General features: G+C 52.3%; 26 non-coding genes across 26 annotated transcripts; all 26 read right to left on the minus strand.

The window, feature by feature from the left end:
• Positions 1 to 196: 196 nt before the first annotated feature.
• LOC138601638 (U1 spliceosomal RNA) lies at positions 197 to 365 on the minus strand. The gene has a single exon (XR_011309133.1). It is a non-coding gene; the product is annotated as a U1 spliceosomal RNA (small nuclear RNA).
• A 658-nt stretch (positions 366 to 1,023) lies between these two features.
• Positions 1,024 to 1,187, minus strand: LOC138601527 (U1 spliceosomal RNA). The gene has a single exon (XR_011309029.1). It is a non-coding gene; the product is annotated as a U1 spliceosomal RNA (small nuclear RNA).
• A 658-nt stretch (positions 1,188 to 1,845) lies between these two features.
• Positions 1,846 to 2,009, minus strand: LOC138601298 (U1 spliceosomal RNA). The gene has a single exon (XR_011308813.1). It is a non-coding gene; the product is annotated as a U1 spliceosomal RNA (small nuclear RNA).
• Positions 2,010 to 2,667: 658 nt separating this feature from the next.
• Positions 2,668 to 2,831, minus strand: LOC138601528 (U1 spliceosomal RNA). Its single transcript, XR_011309030.1, has one exon. It is a non-coding gene; the product is annotated as a U1 spliceosomal RNA (small nuclear RNA).
• A 658-nt stretch (positions 2,832 to 3,489) lies between these two features.
• LOC138601529 (U1 spliceosomal RNA) lies at positions 3,490 to 3,653 on the minus strand. The gene has a single exon (XR_011309031.1). It is a non-coding gene; the product is annotated as a U1 spliceosomal RNA (small nuclear RNA).
• Positions 3,654 to 4,311: 658 nt separating this feature from the next.
• On the minus strand, positions 4,312 to 4,475 carry LOC138601530 (U1 spliceosomal RNA). The gene has a single exon (XR_011309032.1). It is a non-coding gene; the product is annotated as a U1 spliceosomal RNA (small nuclear RNA).
• A 658-nt stretch (positions 4,476 to 5,133) lies between these two features.
• Positions 5,134 to 5,297, minus strand: LOC138601531 (U1 spliceosomal RNA). The gene has a single exon (XR_011309033.1). It is a non-coding gene; the product is annotated as a U1 spliceosomal RNA (small nuclear RNA).
• A 658-nt stretch (positions 5,298 to 5,955) lies between these two features.
• On the minus strand, positions 5,956 to 6,119 carry LOC138601532 (U1 spliceosomal RNA). The gene has a single exon (XR_011309034.1). It is a non-coding gene; the product is annotated as a U1 spliceosomal RNA (small nuclear RNA).
• Positions 6,120 to 6,777: 658 nt separating this feature from the next.
• Positions 6,778 to 6,941, minus strand: LOC138601534 (U1 spliceosomal RNA). Its single transcript, XR_011309035.1, has one exon. It is a non-coding gene; the product is annotated as a U1 spliceosomal RNA (small nuclear RNA).
• Positions 6,942 to 7,599: 658 nt separating this feature from the next.
• Positions 7,600 to 7,763, minus strand: LOC138601535 (U1 spliceosomal RNA). Its single transcript, XR_011309036.1, has one exon. It is a non-coding gene; the product is annotated as a U1 spliceosomal RNA (small nuclear RNA).
• Positions 7,764 to 8,421: 658 nt separating this feature from the next.
• On the minus strand, positions 8,422 to 8,585 carry LOC138601299 (U1 spliceosomal RNA). Its single transcript, XR_011308814.1, has one exon. It is a non-coding gene; the product is annotated as a U1 spliceosomal RNA (small nuclear RNA).
• Positions 8,586 to 9,243: 658 nt separating this feature from the next.
• LOC138601536 (U1 spliceosomal RNA) lies at positions 9,244 to 9,407 on the minus strand. Its single transcript, XR_011309037.1, has one exon. It is a non-coding gene; the product is annotated as a U1 spliceosomal RNA (small nuclear RNA).
• Positions 9,408 to 10,065: 658 nt separating this feature from the next.
• Positions 10,066 to 10,229, minus strand: LOC138601537 (U1 spliceosomal RNA). Its single transcript, XR_011309038.1, has one exon. It is a non-coding gene; the product is annotated as a U1 spliceosomal RNA (small nuclear RNA).
• Positions 10,230 to 10,887: 658 nt separating this feature from the next.
• Positions 10,888 to 11,051, minus strand: LOC138601539 (U1 spliceosomal RNA). Its single transcript, XR_011309040.1, has one exon. It is a non-coding gene; the product is annotated as a U1 spliceosomal RNA (small nuclear RNA).
• Positions 11,052 to 12,257: 1,206 nt separating this feature from the next.
• Positions 12,258 to 12,426, minus strand: LOC138601639 (U1 spliceosomal RNA). Its single transcript, XR_011309134.1, has one exon. It is a non-coding gene; the product is annotated as a U1 spliceosomal RNA (small nuclear RNA).
• Positions 12,427 to 13,084: 658 nt separating this feature from the next.
• Positions 13,085 to 13,248, minus strand: LOC138601300 (U1 spliceosomal RNA). The gene has a single exon (XR_011308815.1). It is a non-coding gene; the product is annotated as a U1 spliceosomal RNA (small nuclear RNA).
• Positions 13,249 to 13,906: 658 nt separating this feature from the next.
• On the minus strand, positions 13,907 to 14,071 carry LOC138601389 (U1 spliceosomal RNA). Its single transcript, XR_011308900.1, has one exon. It is a non-coding gene; the product is annotated as a U1 spliceosomal RNA (small nuclear RNA).
• A 658-nt stretch (positions 14,072 to 14,729) lies between these two features.
• On the minus strand, positions 14,730 to 14,893 carry LOC138601570 (U1 spliceosomal RNA). Its single transcript, XR_011309069.1, has one exon. It is a non-coding gene; the product is annotated as a U1 spliceosomal RNA (small nuclear RNA).
• Positions 14,894 to 15,551: 658 nt separating this feature from the next.
• Positions 15,552 to 15,715, minus strand: LOC138601540 (U1 spliceosomal RNA). Its single transcript, XR_011309041.1, has one exon. It is a non-coding gene; the product is annotated as a U1 spliceosomal RNA (small nuclear RNA).
• Positions 15,716 to 16,373: 658 nt separating this feature from the next.
• Positions 16,374 to 16,537, minus strand: LOC138601301 (U1 spliceosomal RNA). Its single transcript, XR_011308816.1, has one exon. It is a non-coding gene; the product is annotated as a U1 spliceosomal RNA (small nuclear RNA).
• Positions 16,538 to 17,195: 658 nt separating this feature from the next.
• Positions 17,196 to 17,359, minus strand: LOC138601303 (U1 spliceosomal RNA). The gene has a single exon (XR_011308818.1). It is a non-coding gene; the product is annotated as a U1 spliceosomal RNA (small nuclear RNA).
• Positions 17,360 to 18,017: 658 nt separating this feature from the next.
• On the minus strand, positions 18,018 to 18,181 carry LOC138601541 (U1 spliceosomal RNA). The gene has a single exon (XR_011309042.1). It is a non-coding gene; the product is annotated as a U1 spliceosomal RNA (small nuclear RNA).
• A 658-nt stretch (positions 18,182 to 18,839) lies between these two features.
• Positions 18,840 to 19,003, minus strand: LOC138601542 (U1 spliceosomal RNA). The gene has a single exon (XR_011309043.1). It is a non-coding gene; the product is annotated as a U1 spliceosomal RNA (small nuclear RNA).
• A 658-nt stretch (positions 19,004 to 19,661) lies between these two features.
• Positions 19,662 to 19,825, minus strand: LOC138601543 (U1 spliceosomal RNA). Its single transcript, XR_011309044.1, has one exon. It is a non-coding gene; the product is annotated as a U1 spliceosomal RNA (small nuclear RNA).
• Positions 19,826 to 20,483: 658 nt separating this feature from the next.
• Positions 20,484 to 20,647, minus strand: LOC138601614 (U1 spliceosomal RNA). The gene has a single exon (XR_011309110.1). It is a non-coding gene; the product is annotated as a U1 spliceosomal RNA (small nuclear RNA).
• A 1,206-nt stretch (positions 20,648 to 21,853) lies between these two features.
• LOC138601640 (U1 spliceosomal RNA) lies at positions 21,854 to 22,022 on the minus strand. Its single transcript, XR_011309135.1, has one exon. It is a non-coding gene; the product is annotated as a U1 spliceosomal RNA (small nuclear RNA).
• Positions 22,023 to 22,353: the final 331 nt, after the last annotated feature.

Here is a 22,353-nt window from a genome sequence, read left to right on the forward strand (position 1 = left end):
TGGGCGAAGTAACTGTTATATTGTGATGATTGAACAAGAAGACCAGTAATGCAATGGGAGCCGTATCGTTCATGAACGAGTGAGAGTGAGTGAGTTACAGGTAAACCGGAAATGTCACTGAACGACCTGGTGAACGAATGTAATGAACGAATCGTTCAGCTGAACGAGATCCGAAGATCCGGGTCACTGAAGTGAACGAGAGTTGACATCTCTAGAACGCAGTCCCCCACTACCACAAATTATGCAGTCGAGATTCCCACATTTGGGGAATTCGCAGCGGTCAGCACAGCCGCAGTGCAATGGCTGAGCCTCGCCCTGGGTGAACCACCTTCTTGATCGTGGTATCTCCCCTGCCAGGTAAGTATGAGTTGGAAGCGTCAGAGACAGGGGACTCACTCCCATACACGGCCCCCTGGCTGACGGTGCCCAGCACGCATAATCCCCGAGTTGGGGGCCTTTAGCATTAGCTCACCTTCACCTGCTACCAAAGTTGCTGAAAAGTTCAAAACACTGCTGCAATTTGACCAGGGTGTGCGGCACACACGCTCTGTCCCTTTGTTTCCTTCTCCCAGCATTAATTGCTCTAGCAAAAAAGAGATTAAAAAAAGACACAACACAACTCGGAATAGCTACTCGGCAAGCCGTTTCTGTCTCTGAGAAAGCAAACACCGTCCAGCAACCGCGCACAAGCCTAAAACCTAAGCATGCCAGCGAGGGAAGAATGTCCAGAGCACATTTCTTCCACAAAGACAGAACAATCTCGGAGAGGAGGACACGCAATTCATTCTGTCCCCTCCAAAGGGCCGCACCCACTTCTTGCTGCCATCGCGACCGCGGCTTCACAGCGTACATCAGACATCTCTGCACAGCAAGGCTGCCACTTTCTGGACTAACCGCAAAAGTAACCCGAGGCCTCTAAATGAACACGCCCACAAACACGCTGACTCACCAGTCGGGAAAACGCGCAGCACAGGCACAGCCGAGGAGGACTCCTTTTTTTTCTCTTTCCTTCAACACAACGATCAGGGGAGAGCGCGAACGCAGTCCCCCACTACCACAAATTATGCAGTCGAGATTCCCACATTTGGGGAATTCGCAGCGGTCAGCACAGCCGCAGTGCAATGGCTGAGCCTCGCCCTGGGTGAACCACCTTCTTGATCATGGTATCTCCCCTGCCAGGTAAGTATGAGTTGGAAGCGTCAGAGACAGGGGACTCACTCCCAGACACGGCCCCCTGGCTGACGGTGCCCAGCACGCATAATCCCCGAGTTGGGGGCCTTTAGCATTAGCTCACCTTCACCTGCTACCAAAGTTGCTGAAAAGTTCAAAACACTGCTGCAATTTGACCAGGGTGTGCGGCACACACGCTCTGTCCCTTTGTTTCCTTCTCCCAGCATTAATTGCTCTAGCAAAAAAGAGATTAAAAAAAGACACAACACAACTCGGAATAGCTACTCGGCAAGCCGTTTCTGTCTCTGAGAAAGCAAACACCGTCCAGCAACCGCGCACAAGCCTAAAACCTAAGCATGCCAGCGAGGGAAGAATGTCCAGAGCACATTTCTTCCACAAAGACAGAACAATCTCGGAGAGGAGGACACGCAATTCATTCTGTCCCCTCCAAAGGGCCGCACCCACTTCTTGCTGCCATCGCGACCGCGGCTTCACAGCGTACATCAGACATCTCTGCACAGCAAGGCTGCCACTTTCTGGACTAACCGCAAAAGTAACCCGAGGCCTCTAAATGAACACGCCCACAAACACGCTGACTCACCAGTCGGGAAAACGCGCAGCACAGGCACAGCCGAGGAGGACTCCTTTTTTTTCTCTTTCCTTCAACACAACGATCAGGGGAGAGCGCGAACGCAGTCCCCCACTACCACAAATTATGCAGTCGAGATTCCCACATTTGGGGAATTCGCAGCGGTCAGCACAGCCGCAGTGCAATGGCTGAGCCTCGCCCTGGGTGAACCACCTTCTTGATCGTGGTATCTCCCCTGCCAGGTAAGTATGAGTTGGAAGCGTCAGAGACAGGGGACTCACTCCCAGACACGGCCCCCTGGCTGACGGTGCCCAGCACGCATAATCCCCGAGTTGGGGGCCTTTAGCATTAGCTCACCTTCACCTGCTACCAAAGTTGCTGAAAAGTTCAAAACACTGCTGCAATTTGACCAGGGTGTGCAGCACACACGCTCTGTCCCTTTGTTTCCTTCTCCCAGCATTAATTGCTCTAGCAAAAAAGAGATTAAAAAAAGACACAACACAACTCGGAATAGCTACTCGGCAAGCCGTTTCTGTCTCTGAGAAAGCAAACACCGTCCAGCAACCGCGCACAAGCCTAAAACCTAAGCATGCCAGCGAGGGAAGAATGTCCAGAGCACATTTCTTCCACAAAGACAGAACAATCTCGGAGAGGAGGACACGCAATTCATTCTGTCCCCTCCAAAGGGCCGCACCCACTTCTTGCTGCCATCGCGACCGCGGCTTCACAGCGTACATCAGACATCTCTGCACAGCAAGGCTGCCACTTTCTGGACTAACTGCAAAAGTAACCCGAGGCCTCTAAATGAACACGCCCACAAACACGCTGACTCACCAGTCGGGAAAACGCGCAGCACAGGCACAGCCGAGGAGGACTCCTTTTTTTTCTCTTTCCTTCAACACAACGATCAGGGGAGAGCGCGAACGCAGTCCCCCACTACCACAAATTATGCAGTCGAGATTCCCACATTTGGGGAATTCGCAGCGGTCAGCACAGCCGCAGTGCAATGGCTGAGCCTCGCCCTGGGTGAACCACCTTCTTGATCATGGTATCTCCCCTGCCAGGTAAGTATGAGTTGGAAGCGTCAGAGACAGGGGACTCACTCCCAGACACGGCCCCCTGGCTGACGGTGCCCAGCACGCATAATCCCCGAGTTGGGGGCCTTTAGCATTAGCTCACCTTCACCTGCTACCAAAGTTGCTGAAAAGTTCAAAACACTGCTGCAATTTGACCAGGGTGTGCGGCACACACGCTCTGTCCCTTTGTTTCCTTCTCCCAGCATTAATTGCTCTAGCAAAAAAGAGATTAAAAAAAGACACAACACAACTCGGAATAGCTACTCGGCAAGCCGTTTCTGTCTCTGAGAAAGCAAACACCGTCCAGCAACCGCGCACAAGCCTAAAACCTAAGCATGCCAGCGAGGGAAGAATGTCCAGAGCACATTTCTTCCACAAAGACAGAACAATCTCGGAGAGGAGGACACGCAATTCATTCTGTCCCCTCCAAAGGGCCGCACCCACTTCTTGCTGCCATCGCGACCGCGGCTTCACAGCGTACATCAGACATCTCTGCACAGCAAGGCTGCCACTTTCTGGACTAACCGCAAAAGTAACCCGAGGCCTCTAAATGAACACGCCCACAAACACGCTGACTCACCAGTCGGGAAAACGCGCAGCACAGGCACAGCCGAGGAGGACTCCTTTTTTTTCTCTTTCCTTCAACACAACGATCAGGGGAGAGCGCGAACGCAGTCCCCCACTACCACAAATTATGCAGTCGAGATTCCCACATTTGGGGAATTCGCAGCGGTCAGCACAGCCGCAGTGCAATGGCTGAGCCTCGCCCTGGGTGAACCACCTTCTTGATCATGGTATCTCCCCTGCCAGGTAAGTATGAGTTGGAAGCGTCAGAGACAGGGGACTCACTCCCAGACACGGCCCCCTGGCTGACGGTGCCCAGCACGCATAATCCCCGAGTTGGGGGCCTTTAGCATTAGCTCACCTTCACCTGCTACCAAAGTTGCTGAAAAGTTCAAAACACTGCTGCAATTTGACCAGGGTGTGCGGCACACACGCTCTGTCCCTTTGTTTCCTTCTCCCAGCATTAATTGCTCTAGCAAAAAAGAGATTAAAAAAAGACACAACACAACTCGGAATAGCTACTCGGCAAGCCGTTTCTGTCTCTGAGAAAGCAAACACCGTCCAGCAACCGCGCACAAGCCTAAAACCTAAGCATGCCAGCGAGGGAAGAATGTCCAGAGCACATTTCTTCCACAAAGACAGAACAATCTCGGAGAGGAGGACACGCAATTCATTCTGTCCCCTCCAAAGGGCCGCACCCACTTCTTGCTGCCATCGCGACCGCGGCTTCACAGCGTACATCAGACATCTCTGCACAGCAAGGCTGCCACTTTCTGGACTAACCGCAAAAGTAACCCGAGGCCTCTAAATGAACACGCCCACAAACACGCTGACTCACCAGTCGGGAAAACGCGCAGCACAGGCACAGCCGAGGAGGACTCCTTTTTTTTCTCTTTCCTTCAACACAACGATCAGGGGAGAGCGCGAACGCAGTCCCCCACTACCACAAATTATGCAGTCGAGATTCCCACATTTGGGGAATTCGCAGCGGTCAGCACAGCCGCAGTGCAATGGCTGAGCCTCGCCCTGGGTGAACCACCTTCTTGATCATGGTATCTCCCCTGCCAGGTAAGTATGAGTTGGAAGCGTCAGAGACAGGGGACTCACTCCCAGACACGGCCCCCTGGCTGACGGTGCCCAGCACGCATAATCCCCGAGTTGGGGGCCTTTAGCATTAGCTCACCTTCACCTGCTACCAAAGTTGCTGAAAAGTTCAAAACACTGCTGCAATTTGACCAGGGTGTGCGGCACACACGCTCTGTCCCTTTGTTTCCTTCTCCCAGCATTAATTGCTCTAGCAAAAAAGAGATTAAAAAAAGACACAACACAACTCGGAATAGCTACTCGGCAAGCCGTTTCTGTCTCTGAGAAAGCAAACACCGTCCAGCAACCGCGCACAAGCCTAAAACCTAAGCATGCCAGCGAGGGAAGAATGTCCAGAGCACATTTCTTCCACAAAGACAGAACAATCTCGGAGAGGAGGACACGCAATTCATTCTGTCCCCTCCAAAGGGCCGCACCCACTTCTTGCTGCCATCGCGACCGCGGCTTCACAGCGTACATCAGACATCTCTGCACAGCAAGGCTGCCACTTTCTGGACTAACCGCAAAAGTAACCCGAGGCCTCTAAATGAACACGCCCACAAACACGCTGACTCACCAGTCGGGAAAACGCGCAGCACAGGCACAGCCGAGGAGGACTCCTTTTTTTTCTCTTTCCTTCAACACAACGATCAGGGGAGAGCGCGAACGCAGTCCCCCACTACCACAAATTATGCAGTCGAGATTCCCACATTTGGGGAATTCGCAGCGGTCAGCACAGCCGCAGTGCAATGGCTGAGCCTCGCCCTGGGTGAACCACCTTCTTGATCATGGTATCTCCCCTGCCAGGTAAGTATGAGTTGGAAGCGTCAGAGACAGGGGACTCACTCCCAGACACGGCCCCCTGGCTGACGGTGCCCAGCACGCATAATCCCCGAGTTGGGGGCCTTTAGCATTAGCTCACCTTCACCTGCTACCAAAGTTGCTGAAAAGTTCAAAACACTGCTGCAATTTGACCAGGGTGTGCGGCACACACGCTCTGTCCCTTTGTTTCCTTCTCCCAGCATTAATTGCTCTAGCAAAAAAGAGATTAAAAAAAGACACAACACAACTCGGAATAGCTACTCGGCAAGCCGTTTCTGTCTCTGAGAAAGCAAACACCGTCCAGCAACCGCGCACAAGCCTAAAACCTAAGCATGCCAGCGAGGGAAGAATGTCCAGAGCACATTTCTTCCACAAAGACAGAACAATCTCGGAGAGGAGGACACGCAATTCATTCTGTCCCCTCCAAAGGGCCGCACCCACTTCTTGCTGCCATCGCGACCGCGGCTTCACAGCGTACATCAGACATCTCTGCACAGCAAGGCTGCCACTTTCTGGACTAACTGCAAAAGTAACCCGAGGCCTCTAAATGAACACGCCCACAAACACGCTGACTCACCAGTCGGGAAAACGCGCAGCACAGGCACAGCCGAGGAGGACTCCTTTTTTTTCTCTTTCCTTCAACACAACGATCAGGGGAGAGCGCGAACGCAGTCCCCCACTACCACAAATTATGCAGTCGAGATTCCCACATTTGGGGAATTCGCAGCGGTCAGCACAGCCGCAGTGCAATGGCTGAGCCTCGCCCTGGGTGAACCACCTTCTTGATCATGGTATCTCCCCTGCCAGGTAAGTATGAGTTGGAAGCGTCAGAGACAGGGGACTCACTCCCAGACACGGCCCCCTGGCTGACGGTGCCCAGCACGCATAATCCCCGAGTTGGGGGCCTTTAGCATTAGCTCACCTTCACCTGCTACCAAAGTTGCTGAAAAGTTCAAAACACTGCTGCAATTTGACCAGGGTGTGCGGCACACACGCTCTGTCCCTTTGTTTCCTTCTCCCAGCATTAATTGCTCTAGCAAAAAAGAGATTAAAAAAAGACACAACACAACTCGGAATAGCTACTCGGCAAGCCGTTTCTGTCTCTGAGAAAGCAAACACCGTCCAGCAACCGCGCACAAGCCTAAAACCTAAGCATGCCAGCGAGGGAAGAATGTCCAGAGCACATTTCTTCCACAAAGACAGAACAATCTCGGAGAGGAGGACACGCAATTCATTCTGTCCCCTCCAAAGGGCCGCACCCACTTCTTGCTGCCATCGCGACCGCGGCTTCACAGCGTACATCAGACATCTCTGCACAGCAAGGCTGCCACTTTCTGGACTAACCGCAAAAGTAACCCGAGGCCTCTAAATGAACACGCCCACAAACACGCTGACTCACCAGTCGGGAAAACGCGCAGCACAGGCACAGCCGAGGAGGACTCCTTTTTTTTCTCTTTCCTTCAACACAACGATCAGGGGAGAGCGCGAACGCAGTCCCCCACTACCACAAATTATGCAGTCGAGATTCCCACATTTGGGGAATTCGCAGCGGTCAGCACAGCCGCAGTGCAATGGCTGAGCCTCGCCCTGGGTGAACCACCTTCTTGATCATGGTATCTCCCCTGCCAGGTAAGTATGAGTTGGAAGCGTCAGAGACAGGGGACTCACTCCCAGACACGGCCCCCTGGCTGACGGTGCCCAGCACGCATAATCCCCGAGTTGGGGGCCTTTAGCATTAGCTCACCTTCACCTGCTACCAAAGTTGCTGAAAAGTTCAAAACACTGCTGCAATTTGACCAGGGTGTGCGGCACACACGCTCTGTCCCTTTGTTTCCTTCTCCCAGCATTAATTGCTCTAGCAAAAAAGAGATTAAAAAAAGACACAACACAACTCGGAATAGCTACTCGGCAAGCCGTTTCTGTCTCTGAGAAAGCAAACACCGTCCAGCAACCGCGCACAAGCCTAAAACCTAAGCATGCCAGCGAGGGAAGAATGTCCAGAGCACATTTCTTCCACAAAGACAGAACAATCTCGGAGAGGAGGACACGCAATTCATTCTGTCCCCTCCAAAGGGCCGCACCCACTTCTTGCTGCCATCGCGACCGCGGCTTCACAGCGTACATCAGACATCTCTGCACAGCAAGGCTGCCACTTTCTGGACTAACCGCAAAAGTAACCCGAGGCCTCTAAATGAACACGCCCACAAACACGCTGACTCACCAGTCGGGAAAACGCGCAGCACAGGCACAGCCGAGGAGGACTCCTTTTTTTTCTCTTTCCTTCAACACAACGATCAGGGGAGAGCGCGAACGCAGTCCCCCACTACCACAAATTATGCAGTCGAGATTCCCACATTTGGGGAATTCGCAGCGGTCAGCACAGCCGCAGTGCAATGGCTGAGCCTCGCCCTGGGTGAACCACCTTCTTGATCATGGTATCTCCCCTGCCAGGTAAGTATGAGTTGGAAGCGTCAGAGACAGGGGACTCACTCCCAGACACGGCCCCCTGGCTGACGGTGCCCAGCACGCATAATCCCCGAGTTGGGGGCCTTTAGCATTAGCTCACCTTCACCTGCTACCAAAGTTGCTGAAAAGTTCAAAACACTGCTGCAATTTGACCAGGGTGTGCGGCACACACGCTCTGTCCCTTTGTTTCCTTCTCCCAGCATTAATTGCTCTAGCAAAAAAGAGATTAAAAAAAGACACAACACAACTCGGAATAGCTACTCGGCAAGCCGTTTCTGTCTCTGAGAAAGCAAACACCGTCCAGCAACCGCGCACAAGCCTAAAACCTAAGCATGCCAGCAAGGGAAGAATGTCCAGAGCACATTTCTTCCACAAAGACAGAACAATCTCGGAGAGGAGGACACGCAATTCATTCTGTCCCCTCCAAAGGGCCGCACCCACTTCTTGCTGCCATCGCGACCGCGGCTTCACAGCGTACATCAGACATCTCTGCACAGCAAGGCTGCCACTTTCTGGACTAACCGCAAAAGTAACCCGAGGCCTCTAAATGAACACGCCCACAAACACGCTGACTCACCAGTCGGGAAAACGCGCAGCACAGGCACAGCCGAGGAGGACTCCTTTTTTTTCTCTTTCCTTCAACACAACGATCAGGGGAGAGCGCGAACGCAGTCCCCCACTACCACAAATTATGCAGTCGAGATTCCCACATTTGGGGAATTCGCAGCGGTCAGCACAGCCGCAGTGCAATGGCTGAGCCTCGCCCTGGGTGAACCACCTTCTTGATCGTGGTATCTCCCCTGCCAGGTAAGTATGAGTTGGAAGCGTCAGAGACAGGGGACTCACTCCCAGACACGACCCCCTGGCTGACGGTGCCCAGCACGCATAATCCCCGAGTTGGGGGCCTTTAGCATTAGCTCACCTTCACCTGCTACCAAAGTTGCTGAAAAGTTCAAAACACTGCTGCAATTTGACCAGGGTGTGCGGCACACACGCTCTGTCCCTTTGTTTCCTTCTCCCAGCATTAATTGCTCTAGCAAAAAAGAGATTAAAAAAAGACACAACACAACTCGGAATAGCTACTCGGCAAGCCGTTTCTGTCTCTGAGAAAGCAAACACCGTCCAGCAACCGCGCACAAGCCTAAAACCTAAGCATGCCAGCGAGGGAAGAATGTCCAGAGCACATTTCTTCCACAAAGACAGAACAATCTCGGAGAGGAGGACACGCAATTCATTCTGTCCCCTCCAAAGGGCCGCACCCACTTCTTGCTGCCATCGCGACCGCGGCTTCACAGCGTACATCAGACATCTCTGCACAGCAAGGCTGCCACTTTCTGGACTAACCGCAAAAGTAACCCGAGGCCTCTAAATGAACACGCCCACAAACACGCTGACTCACCAGTCGGGAAAACGCGCAGCACAGGCACAGCCGAGGAGGACTCCTTTTTTTTCTCTTTCCTTCAACACAACGATCAGGGGAGAGCGCGAACGCAGTCCCCCACTACCACAAATTATGCAGTCGAGATTCCCACATTTGGGGAATTCGCAGCGGTCAGCACAGCCGCAGTGCAATGGCTGAGCCTCGCCCTGGGTGAACCACCTTCTTGATCATGGTATCTCCCCTGCCAGGTAAGTATGAGTTGGAAGCGTCAGAGACAGGGGACTCACTCCCAGACACGGCCCCCTGGCTGACGGTGCCCAGCACGCATAATCCCCGAGTTGGGGGCCTTTAGCATTAGCTCACCTTCACCTGCTACCAAAGTTGCTGAAAAGTTCAAAACACTGCTGCAATTTGACCAGGGTGTGCGGCACACACGCTCTGTCCCTTTGTTTCCTTCTCCCAGCATTAATTGCTCTAGCAAAAAAGAGATTAAAAAAAGACACAACACAACTCGGAATAGCTACTCGGCAAGCCGTTTCTGTCTCTGAGAAAGCAAACACCGTCCAGCAACCGCGCACAAGCCTAAAACCTAAGCATGCCAGCGAGGGAAGAATGTCCAGAGCACATTTCTTCCACAAAGACAGAACAATCTCGGAGAGGAGGACACGCAATTCATTCTGTCCCCTCCAAAGGGCCGCACCCACTTCTTGCTGCCATCGCGACCGCGGCTTCACAGCGTACATCAGACATCTCTGCACAGCAAGGCTGCCACTTTCTGGACTAACCGCAAAAGTAACCCGAGGCCTCTAAATGAACACGCCCACAAACACGCTGACTCACCAGTCGGGAAAACGCGCAGCACAGGCACAGCCGAGGAGGACTCCTTTTTTTTCTCTTTCCTTCAACACAACGATCAGGGGAGAGCGCGAACGCAGTCCCCCACTACCACAAATTATGCAGTCGAGATTCCCACATTTGGGGAATTCGCAGCGGTCAGCACAGCCGCAGTGCAATGGCTGAGCCTCGCCCTGGGTGAACCACCTTCTTGATCATGGTATCTCCCCTGCCAGGTAAGTATGAGTTGGAAGCGTCAGAGACAGGGGACTCACTCCCAGACACGGCCCCCTGGCTGACGGTGCCCAGCACGCATAATCCCCGAGTTGGGGGCCTTTAGCATTAGCTCACCTTCACCTGCTACCAAAGTTGCTGAAAAGTTCAAAACACTGCTGCAATTTGACCAGGGTGTGCGGCACACACGCTCTGTCCCTTTGTTTCCTTCTCCCAGCATTAATTGCTCTAGCAAAAAAGAGATTAAAAAAAGACACAACACAACTCGGAATAGCTACTCGGCAAGCCGTTTCTGTCTCTGAGAAAGCAAACACCGTCCAGCAACCGCGCACAAGCCTAAAACCTAAGCATGCCAGCGAGGGAAGAATGTCCAGAGCACATTTCTTCCACAAAGACAGAACAATCTCGGAGAGGAGGACACGCAATTCATTCTGTCCCCTCCAAAGGGCCGCACCCACTTCTTGCTGCCATCGCGACCGCGGCTTCACAGCGTACATCAGACATCTCTGCACAGCAAGGCTGCCACTTTCTGGACTAACCGCAAAAGTAACCCGAGGCCTCTAAATGAACACGCCCACAAACACGCTGACTCACCAGTCGGGAAAACGCGCAGCACAGGCACAGCCGAGGAGGACTCCTTTTTTTTCTCTTTCCTTCAACACAACGATCAGGGGAGAGCGCGAACGCAGTCCCCCACTACCACAAATTATGCAGTCGAGATTCCCACATTTGGGGAATTCGCAGCGGTCAGCACAGCCGCAGTGCAATGGCTGAGCCTCGCCCTGGGTGAACCACCTTCTTGATCATGGTATCTCCCCTGCCAGGTAAGTATGAGTTGGAAGCGTCAGAGACAGGGGACTCACTCCCAGACACGGCCCCCTGGCTGACGGTGCCCAGCACGCATAATCCCCGAGTTGGGGGCCTTTAGCATTAGCTCACCTTCACCTGCTACCAAAGTTGCTGAAAAGTTCAAAACACTGCTGCAATTTGACCAGGGTGTGCGGCACACACGCTCTGTCCCTTTGTTTCCTTCTCCCAGCATTAATTGCTCTAGCAAAAAAGAGATTAAAAAAAGACACAACACAACTCGGAATAGCTACTCGGCAAGCCGTTTCTGTCTCTGAGAAAGCAAACACCGTCCAGCAACCGCGCACAAGCCTAAAACCTAAGCATGCCAGCGAGGGAAGAATGTCCAGAGCACATTTCTTCCACAAAGACAGAACAATCTCGGAGAGGAGGACACGCAATTCATTCTGTCCCCTCCAAAGGGCCGCACCCACTTCTTGCTGCCATCGCGACCGCGGCTTCACAGCGTACATCAGACATCTCTGCACAGCAAGGCTGCCACTTTCTGGACTAACCGCAAAAGTAACCCGAGGCCTCTAAATGAACACGCCCACAAACACGCTGACTCACCAGTCGGGAAAACGCGCAGCACAGGCACAGCCGAGGAGGACTCCTTTTTTTTCTCTTTCCTTCAACACAACGATCAGGGGAGAGCGCGAACGCAGTAGAGATGTTTCGGTCCTGAACGATTCGTTCAAAAAGAACGAATCTTTTCAGTGAACGGAATGATCCGTTCACTTTCATGCATCAAATTCGTTCCTTTCGTTCACTTGGCTCCTCTCGCGGCTCCCCACTTCTTTTAGAAAACCAGACTGATTGATGTTAGCACGAGTACAGATATGGACTTATGTGTCTGAAATAAAGAAATAAAGTAAAGTACAATACTAGAAACGGTATTACAACATCTCAAAAATAAACTGACACAACAGCAAGATGAGATAACACATGAATGTTTATTTTTATATAAATATTATAATATTTTCTTTTTAATATAGTTGGGCGAAGTAACTGTTATATTGTGATGATTGAACAAGAAGACCAGTAATGCAATGGGAGCCGTATCGTTCATGAACGAGTGAGAGTGAGTGAGTTACAGGTAAACCGGAAATGTCACTGAACGACCTGGTGAACGAATGTAATGAACGAATCGTTCAGCTGAACGAGATCCGAAGATCCGGGTCACTGAAGTGAACGAGAGTTGACATCTCTAGAACGCAGTCCCCCACTACCACAAATTATGCAGTCGAGATTCCCACATTTGGGGAATTCGCAGCGGTCAGCACAGCCGCAGTGCAATGGCTGAGCCTCGCCCTGGGTGAACCACCTTCTTGATCGTGGTATCTCCCCTGCCAGGTAAGTATGAGTTGGAAGCGTCAGAGACAGGGGACTCACTCCCATACACGGCCCCCTGGCTGACGGTGCCCAGCACGCATAATCCCCGAGTTGGGGGCCTTTAGCATTAGCTCACCTTCACCTGCTACCAAAGTTGCTGAAAAGTTCAAAACACTGCTGCAATTTGACCAGGGTGTGCGGCACACACGCTCTGTCCCTTTGTTTCCTTCTCCCAGCATTAATTGCTCTAGCAAAAAAGAGATTAAAAAAAGACACAACACAACTCGGAATAGCTACTCGGCAAGCCGTTTCTGTCTCTGAGAAAGCAAACACCGTCCAGCAACCGCGCACAAGCCTAAAACCTAAGCATGCCAGCGAGGGAAGAATGTCCAGAGCACATTTCTTCCACAAAGACAGAACAATCTCGGAGAGGAGGACACGCAATTCATTCTGTCCCCTCCAAAGGGCCGCACCCACTTCTTGCTGCCATCGCGACCGCGGCTTCACAGCGTACATCAGACATCTCTGCACAGCAAGGCTGCCACTTTCTGGACTAACCGCAAAAGTAACCCGAGGCCTCTAAATGAACACGCCCACAAACACGCTGACTCACCAGTCGGGAAAACGCGCAGCACAGGCACAGCCGAGGAGGACTCCTTTTTTTTCTCTTTCCTTCAACACAACGATCAGGGGAGAGCGCGAACGCAGTCCCCCACTACCACAAATTATGCAGTCGAGATTCCCACATTTGGGGAATTCGCAGCGGTCAGCACAGCCGCAGTGCAATGGCTGAGCCTCGCCCTGGGTGAACCACCTTCTTGATCGTGGTATCTCCCCTGCCAGGTAAGTATGAGTTGGAAGCGTCAGAGACAGGGGACTCACTCCCAGACACGGCCCCCTGGCTGACGGTGCCCAGCACGCATAATCCCCGAGTTGGGGGCCTTTAGCATTAGCTCACCTTCACCTGCTACCAAAGTTGCTGAAAAGTTCAAAACACTGCTGCAATTTGACCAGGGTGTGCGGCACACACGCTCTGTCCCTTTGTTTCCTTCTCCCAGCATTAATTGCTCTAGCAAAAAAGAGATTAAAAAAAGACACAACACAACTCGGAATAGCTACTCGGCAAGCCGTTTCTGTCTCTGAGAAAGCAAACACCGTCCAGCAACCGCGCACAAGCCTAAAACCTAAGCATGCCAGCGAGGGAAGAATGTCCAGAGCACATTTCTTCCACAAAGACAGAACAATCTCGGAGAGGAGGACACGCAATTCATTCTGTCCCCTCCAAAGGGCCGCACCCACTTCTTGCTGCCATCGCGACCGCGGCTTCACAGCGTACATCAGACATCTCTGCACAGCAAGGCTGCCACTTTCTGGACTAACTGCAAAAGTAACCCGAGGCCTCTAAATGAACACGCCCACAAACACGCTGACTCACCAGTCGGGAAAACGCGCAGCACAGGCACAGCCGAGGAGGACTCCTTTTTTTTCTCTTTCCTTCAACACAACGATCAGGGGAGAGCGCGAACGCAGTCCCCCCACTACCACAAATTATGCAGTCGAGATTCCCACATTTGGGGAATTCGCAGCGGTCAGCACAGCCGCAGTGCAATGGCTGAGCCTCGCCCTGGGTGAACCACCTTCTTGATCATGGTATCTCCCCTGCCAGGTAAGTATGAGTTGGAAGCGTCAGAGACAGGGGACTCACTCCCAGACACGGCCCCCTGGCTGACGGTGCCCAGCACGCATAATCCCCGAGTTGGGGGCCTTTAGCATTAGCTCACCTTCACCTGCTACCAAAGTTGCTGAAAAGTTCAAAACACTGCTGCAATTTGACCAGGGTGTGCGGCACACACGCTCTGTCCCTTTGTTTCCTTCTCCCAGCATTAATTGCTCTAGCAAAAAAGAGATTAAAAAAAGACACAACACAACTCGGAATAGCTACTCGGCAAGCCGTTTCTGTCTCTGAGAAAGCAAACACCGTCCAGCAACCGCGCACAAGCCTAAAACCTAAGCATGCCAGCGAGGGAAGAATGTCCAGAGCACATTTCTTCCACAAAGACAGAACAATCTCGGAGAGGAGGACACGCAATTCATTCTGTCCCCTCCAAAGGGCCGCACCCACTTCTTGCTGCCATCGCGACCGCGGCTTCACAGCGTACATCAGACATCTCTGCACAGCAAGGCTGCCACTTTCTGGACTAACCGCAAAAGTAACCCGAGGCCTCTAAATGAACACGCCCACAAACACGCTGACTCACCAGTCGGGAAAACGCGCAGCACAGGCACAGCCGAGGAGGACTCCTTTTTTTTCTCTTTCCTTCAACACAACGATCAGGGGAGAGCGCGAACGCAGTCCCCCACTACCACAAATTATGCAGTCGAGATTCCCACATTTGGGAAATTCGCAGCGGTCAGCACAGCCGCAGTGCAATGGCTGAGCCTCGCCCTGGGTGAACCACCTTCTTGATCATGGTATCTCCCCTGCCAGGTAAGTATGAGTTGAAAGCGTCAGAGACAGGGGACTCACTCCCAGACACGGCCCCCTGGCTGACGGTGCCCAGCACGCATAATCCCCGAGTTGGGGGCCTTTAGCATTAGCTCACCTTCACCTGCTACCAAAGTTGCTGAAAAGTTCAAAACACTGCTGCAATTTGACCAGGGTGTGCGGCACACACGCTCTGTCCCTTTGTTTCCTTCTCCCAGCATTAATTGCTCTAGCAAAAAAGAGATTAAAAAAAGACACAACACAACTCGGAATAGCTACTCGGCAAGCCGTTTCTGTCTCTGAGAAAGCAAACACCGTCCAGCAACCGCGCACAAGCCTAAAACCTAAGCATGCCAGCGAGGGAAGAATGTCCAGAGCACATTTCTTCCACAAAGACAGAACAATCTCGGAGAGGAGGACACGCAATTCATTCTGTCCCCTCCAAAGGGCCGCACCCACTTCTTGCTGCCATCGCGACCGCGGCTTCACAGCGTACATCAGACATCTCTGCACAGCAAGGCTGCCACTTTCTGGACTAACCGCAAAAGTAACCCGAGGCCTCTAAATGAACACGCCCACAAACACGCTGACTCACCAGTCGGGAAAACGCGCAGCACAGGCACAGCCGAGGAGGACTCCTTTTTTTTCTCTTTCCTTCAACACAACGATCAGGGGAGAGCGCGAACGCAGTCCCCCACTACCACAAATTATGCAGTCGAGATTCCCACATTTGGGGAATTCGCAGCGGTCAGCACAGCCGCAGTGCAATGGCTGAGCCTCGCCCTGGGTGAACCACCTTCTTGATCATGGTATCTCCCCTGCCAGGTAAGTATGAGTTGGAAGCGTCAGAGACAGGGGACTCACTCCCAGACACGGCCCCCTGGCTGACGGTGCCCAGCACGCATAATCCCCGAGTTGGGGGCCTTTAGCATTAGCTCACCTTCACCTGCTACCAAAGTTGCTGAAAAGTTCAAAACACTGCTGCAATTTGACCAGGGTGTGCGGCACACACGCTCTGTCCCTTTGTTTCCTTCTCCCAGCATTAATTGCTCTAGCAAAAAAGAGATTAAAAAAAGACACAACACAACTCGGAATAGCTACTCGGCAAGCCGTTTCTGTCTCTGAGAAAGCAAACACCGTCCAGCAACCGCGCACAAGCCTAAAACCTAAGCATGCCAGCGAGGGAAGAATGTCCAGAGCACATTTCTTCCACAAAGACAGAACAATCTCGGAGAGGAGGACACGCAATTCATTCTGTCCCCTCCAAAGGGCCGCACCCACTTCTTGCTGCCATCGCGACCGCGGCTTCACAGCGTACATCAGACATCTCTGCACAGCAAGGCTGCCACTTTCTGGACTAACCGCAAAAGTAACCCGAGGCCTCTAAATGAACACGCCCACAAACACGCTGACTCACCAGTCGGGAAAACGCGCAGCACAGGCACAGCCGAGGAGGACTCCTTTTTTTTCTCTTTCCTTCAACACAACGATCAGGGGAGAGCGCGAACGCAGTCCCCCACTACCACAAATTATGCAGTCGAGATTCCCACATTTGGGGAATTCGCAGCGGTCAGCACAGCCGCAGTGCAATGGCTGAGCCTCGCCCTGGGTGAACCACCTTCTTGATCGTGGTATCTCCCCTGCCAGGTAAGTATGAGTTGGAAGCGTCAGAGACAGGGGACTCACTCCCAGACACGGCCCCCTGGCTGACGGTGCCCAGCACGCATAATCCCCGAGTTGGGGGCCTTTAGCATTAGCTCACCTTCACCTGCTACCAAAGTTGCTGAAAAGTTCAAAACACTGCTGCAATTTGACCAGGGTGTGCGGCACACACGCTCTGTCCCTTTGTTTCCTTCTCCCAGCATTAATTGCTCTAGCAAAAAAGAGATTAAAAAAAGACACAACACAACTCGGAATAGCTACTCGGCAAGCCGTTTCTGTCTCTGAGAAAGCAAACACCGTCCAGCAACCGCGCACAAGCCTAAAACCTAAGCATGCCAGCGAGGGAAGAATGTCCAGAGCACATTTCTTCCACAAAGACAGAACAATCTCGGAGAGGAGGACACGCAATTCATTCTGTCCCCTCCAAAGGGCCGCACCCACTTCTTGCTGCCATCGCGACCGCGGCTTCACAGCGTACATCAGACATCTCTGCACAGCAAGGCTGCCACTTTCTGGACTAACTGCAAAAGTAACCCGAGGCCTCTAAATGAACACGCCCACAAACACGCTGACTCACCAGTCGGGAAAACGCGCAGCACAGGCACAGCCGAGGAGGACTCCTTTTTTTTCTCTTTCCTTCAACACAACGATCAGGGGAGAGCGCGAACGCAGTCCCCCACTACCACAAATTATGCAGTCGAGATTCCCACATTTGGGGAATTCGCAGCGGTCAGCACAGCCGCAGTGCAATGGCTGAGCCTCGCCCTGGGTGAACCACCTTCTTGATCGTGGTATCTCCCCTGCCAGGTAAGTATGAGTTGGAAGCGTCAGAGACAGGGGACTCACTCCCAGACACGGCCCCCTGGCTGACGGTGCCCAGCACGCATAATCCCCGAGTTGGGGGCCTTTAGCATTAGCTCACCTTCACCTGCTACCAAAGTTGCTGAAAAGTTCAAAACACTGCTGCAATTTGACCAGGGTGTGCGGCACACACGCTCTGTCCCTTTGTTTCCTTCTCCCAGCATTAATTGCTCTAGCAAAAAAGAGATTAAAAAAAGACACAACACAACTCGGAATAGCTACTCGGCGAGCCGTTTCTGTCTCTGAGAAAGCAAACACCGTCCAGCAACCGCGCACAAGCCTAAAACCTAAGCATGCCAGCGAGGGAAGAATGTCCAGAGCACATTTCTTCCACAAAGACAGAACAATCTCGGAGAGGAGGACACGCAATTCATTCTGTCCCCTCCAAAGGGCCGCACCCACTTCTTGCTGCCATCGCGACCGCGGCTTCACAGCGTACATCAGACATCTCTGCACAGCAAGGCTGCCACTTTCTGGACTAACTGCAAAAGTAACCCGAGGCCTCTAAATGAACACGCCCACAAACACGCTGACTCACCAGTCGGGAAAACGCGCAGCACAGGCACAGCCGAGGAGGACTCCTTTTTTTTCTCTTTCCTTCAACACAACGATCAGGGGAGAGCGCGAACGCAGTCCCCCACTACCACAAATTATGCAGTCGAGATTCCCACATTTGGGGAATTCGCAGCGGTCAGCACAGCCGCAGTGCAATGGCTGAGCCTCGCCCTGGGTGAACCACCTTCTTGATCATGGTATCTCCCCTGCCAGGTAAGTATGAGTTGGAAGCGTCAGAGACAGGGGACTCACTCCCAGACACGGCCCCCTGGCTGACGGTGCCCAGCACGCATAATCCCCGAGTTGGGGGCCTTTAGCATTAGCTCACCTTCACCTGCTACCAAAGTTGCTGAAAAGTTCAAAACACTGCTGCAATTTGACCAGGGTGTGCGGCACACACGCTCTGTCCCTTTGTTTCCTTCTCCCAGCATTAATTGCTCTAGCAAAAAAGAGATTAAAAAAAGACACAACACAACTCGGAATAGCTACTCGGCAAGCCGTTTCTGTCTCTGAGAAAGCAAACACCGTCCAGCAACCGCGCACAAGCCTAAAACCTAAGCATGCCAGCGAGGGAAGAATGTCCAGAGCACATTTCTTCCACAAAGACAGAACAATCTCGGAGAGGAGGACACGCAATTCATTCTGTCCCCTCCAAAGGGCCGCACCCACTTCTTGCTGCCATCGCGACCGCGGCTTCACAGCGTACATCAGACATCTCTGCACAGCAAGGCTGCCACTTTCTGGACTAACCGCAAAAGTAACCCGAGGCCTCTAAATGAACACGCCCACAAACACGCTGACTCACCAGTCGGGAAAACGCGCAGCACAGGCACAGCCGAGGAGGACTCCTTTTTTTTCTCTTTCCTTCAACACAACGATCAGGGGAGAGCGCGAACGCAGTCCCCCACTACCACAAATTATGCAGTCGAGATTCCCACATTTGGGGAATTCGCAGCGGTCAGCACAGCCGCAGTGCAATGGCTGAGCCTCGCCCTGGGTGAACCACCTTCTTGATCATGGTATCTCCCCTGCCAGGTAAGTATGAGTTGGAAGCGTCAGAGACAGGGGACTCACTCCCAGACACGGCCCCCTGGCTGACGGTGCCCAGCACGCATAATCCCCGAGTTGGGGGCCTTTAGCATTAGCTCACCTTCACCTGCTACCAAAGTTGCTGAAAAGTTCAAAACACTGCTGCAATTTGACCAGGGTGTGCGGCACACACGCTCTGTCCCTTTGTTTCCTTCTCCCAGCATTAATTGCTCTAGCAAAAAAGAGATTAAAAAAAGACACAACACAACTCGGAATAGCTACTCGGCAAGCCGTTTCTGTCTCTGAGAAAGCAAACACCGTCCAGCAACCGCGCACAAGCCTAAAACCTAAGCATGCCAGCGAGGGAAGAATGTCCAGAGCACATTTCTTCCACAAAGACAGAACAATCTCGGAGAGGAGGACACGCAATTCATTCTGTCCCCTCCAAAGGGCCGCACCCACTTCTTGCTGCCATCGCGACCGCGGCTTCACAGCGTACATCAGACATCTCTGCACAGCAAGGCTGCCACTTTCTGGACTAACCGCAAAAGTAACCCGAGGCCTCTAAATGAACACGCCCACAAACACGCTGACTCACCAGTCGGGAAAACGCGCAGCACAGGCACAGCTGAGGAGGACTCCTTTTTTTTCTCTTTCCTTCAACACAACGATCAGGGGAGAGCGCGAACGCAGTCCCCCACTACCACAAATTATGCAGTCGAGATTCCCACATTTGGGGAATTCGCAGCGGTCAGCACAGCCGCAGTGCAATGGCTGAGCCTCGCCCTGGGTGAACCACCTTCTTGATCATGGTATCTCCCCTGCCAGGTAAGTATGAGTTGGAAGCGTCAGAGACAGGGGACTCACTCCCAGACACGGCCCCCTGGCTGACGGTGCCCAGCACGCATAATCCCCGAGTTGGGGGCCTTTAGCATTAGCTCACCTTCACCTGCTACCAAAGTTGCTGAAAAGTTCAAAACACTGCTGCAATTTGACCAGGGTATGCGGCACACACGCTCTGTCCCTTTGTTTCCTTCTCCCAGCATTAATTGCTCTAGCAAAAAAGAGATTAAAAAAAGACACAACACAACTCGGAATAGCTACTCGGCAAGCCGTTTCTGTCTCTGAGAAAGCAAACACCGTCCAGCAACCGCGCACAAGCCTAAAACCTAAGCATGCCAGCGAGGGAAGAATGTCCAGAGCACATTTCTTCCACAAAGACAGAACAATCTCGGAGAGGAGGACACGCAATTCATTCTGTCCCCTCCAAAGGGCCGCACCCACTTCTTGCTGCCATCGCGACCGCGGCTTCACAGCGTACATCAGACATCTCTGCACAGCAAGGCTGCCACTTTCTGGACTAACCGCAAAAGTAACCCGAGGCCTCTAAATGAACACGCCCACAAACACGCTGACTCACCAGTCGGGAAAACGCGCAGCACAGGCACAGCCGAGGAGGACTCCTTTTTTTTCTCTTTCCTTCAACACAACGATCAGGGGAGAGCGCGAACGCAGTCCCCCACTACCACAAATTATGCAGTTGAGATTCCCACATTTGGGGAATTCGCAGCGGTCAGCACAGCCGCAGTGCAATGGCTGAGCCTCGCCCTGGGTGAACCACCTTCTTGATCATGGTATCTCCCCTGCCAGGTAAGTATGAGTTGGAAGCGTCAGAGACAGGGGACTCACTCCCAGACACGGCCCCCTGGCTGACGGTGCCCAGCACGCATAATCCCCGAGTTGGGGGCCTTTAGCATTAGCTCACCTTCACCTGCTACCAAAGTTGCTGAAAAGTTCAAAACACTGCTGCAATTTGACCAGGGTGTGCGGCACACACGCTCTGTCCCTTTGTTTCCTTCTCCCAGCATTAATTGCTCTAGCAAAAAAGAGATTAAAAAAAGACACAACACAACTCGGAATAGCTACTCGGCAAGCCGTTTCTGTCTCTGAGAAAGCAAACACCGTCCAGCAACCGCGCACAAGCCTAAAACCTAAGCATGCCAGCGAGGGAAGAATGTCCAGAGCACATTTCTTCCACAAAGACAGAACAATCTCGGAGAGGAGGACACGCAATTCATTCTGTCCCCTCCAAAGGGCCGCACCCACTTCTTGCTGCCATCGCGACCGCGGCTTCACAGCGTACATCAGACATCTCTGCACAGCAAGGCTGCCACTTTCTGGACTAACCGCAAAAGTAACCCGAGGCCTCTAAATGAACACGCCCACAAACACGCTGACTCACCAGTCGGGAAAACGCGCAGCACAGGCACAGCCGAGGAGGACTCCTTTTTTTTCTCTTTCCTTCAACACAACGATCAGGGGAGAGCGCGAACGCAGTAGAGATGTTTCGGTCCTGAACGATTCGTTCAAAAAGAACGAATCTTTTCAGTGAACGGAATGATCCGTTCACTTTCATGCATCAAATTCGTTCCTTTCGTTCACTTGGCTCCTCTCGCGGCTCCCCACTTCTTTTAGAAAACCAGACTGATTGATGTTAGCACGAGTACAGATATGGACTTATGTGTCTGAAATAAAGAAATAAAGTAAAGTACAATACTAGAAACGGTATTACAACATCTCAAAAATAAACTGACACAACAGCAAGATGAGATAACACATGAATGTTTATTTTTATATAAATATTATAATATTTTCTTTTTAATATAGTTGGGCGAAGTAACTGTTATATTGTGATGATTGAACAAGAAGACCAGTAATGCAATGGGAGCCGTATCGTTCATGAACGAGTGAGAGTGAGTGAGTTACAGGTAAACCGGAAATGTCACTGAACGACCTGGTGAACGAATGTAATGAACGAATCGTTCAGCTGAACGAGATCCGAAGATCCGGGTCACTGAAGTGAACGAGAGTTGACATCTCTAGAACGCAGTCCCCCACTACCACAAATTATGCAGTCGAGATTCCCACATTTGGGGAATTCGCAGCGGTCAGCACAGCCGCAGTGCAATGGCTGAGCCTCGCCCTGGGTGAACCACCTTCTTGATCGTGGTATCTCCCCTGCCAGGTAAGTATGAGTTGGAAGCGTCAGAGACAGGGGACTCACTCCCATACACGGCCCCCTGGCTGACGGTGCCCAGCACGCATAATCCCCGAGTTGGGGGCCTTTAGCATTAGCTCACCTTCACCTGCTACCAAAGTTGCTGAAAAGTTCAAAACACTGCTGCAATTTGACCAGGGTGTGCGGCACACACGCTCTGTCCCTTTGTTTCCTTCTCCCAGCATTAATTGCTCTAGCAAAAAAGAGATTAAAAAAAGACACAACACAACTCGGAATAGCTACTCGGCAAGCCGTTTCTGTCTCTGAGAAAGCAAACACCGTCCAGCAACCGCGCACAAGCCTAAA

The sequence above is a fragment of the Semicossyphus pulcher genome, unplaced genomic scaffold (genome assembly GCF_022749685.1).
Source record: "Semicossyphus pulcher isolate SPU_LCO1_2020_fin unplaced genomic scaffold, fSemPul1.0.p SCAF_21, whole genome shotgun sequence".
NCBI classification, from domain to species: domain Eukaryota; kingdom Metazoa; phylum Chordata; class Actinopteri; order Labriformes; family Labridae; genus Semicossyphus; species Semicossyphus pulcher.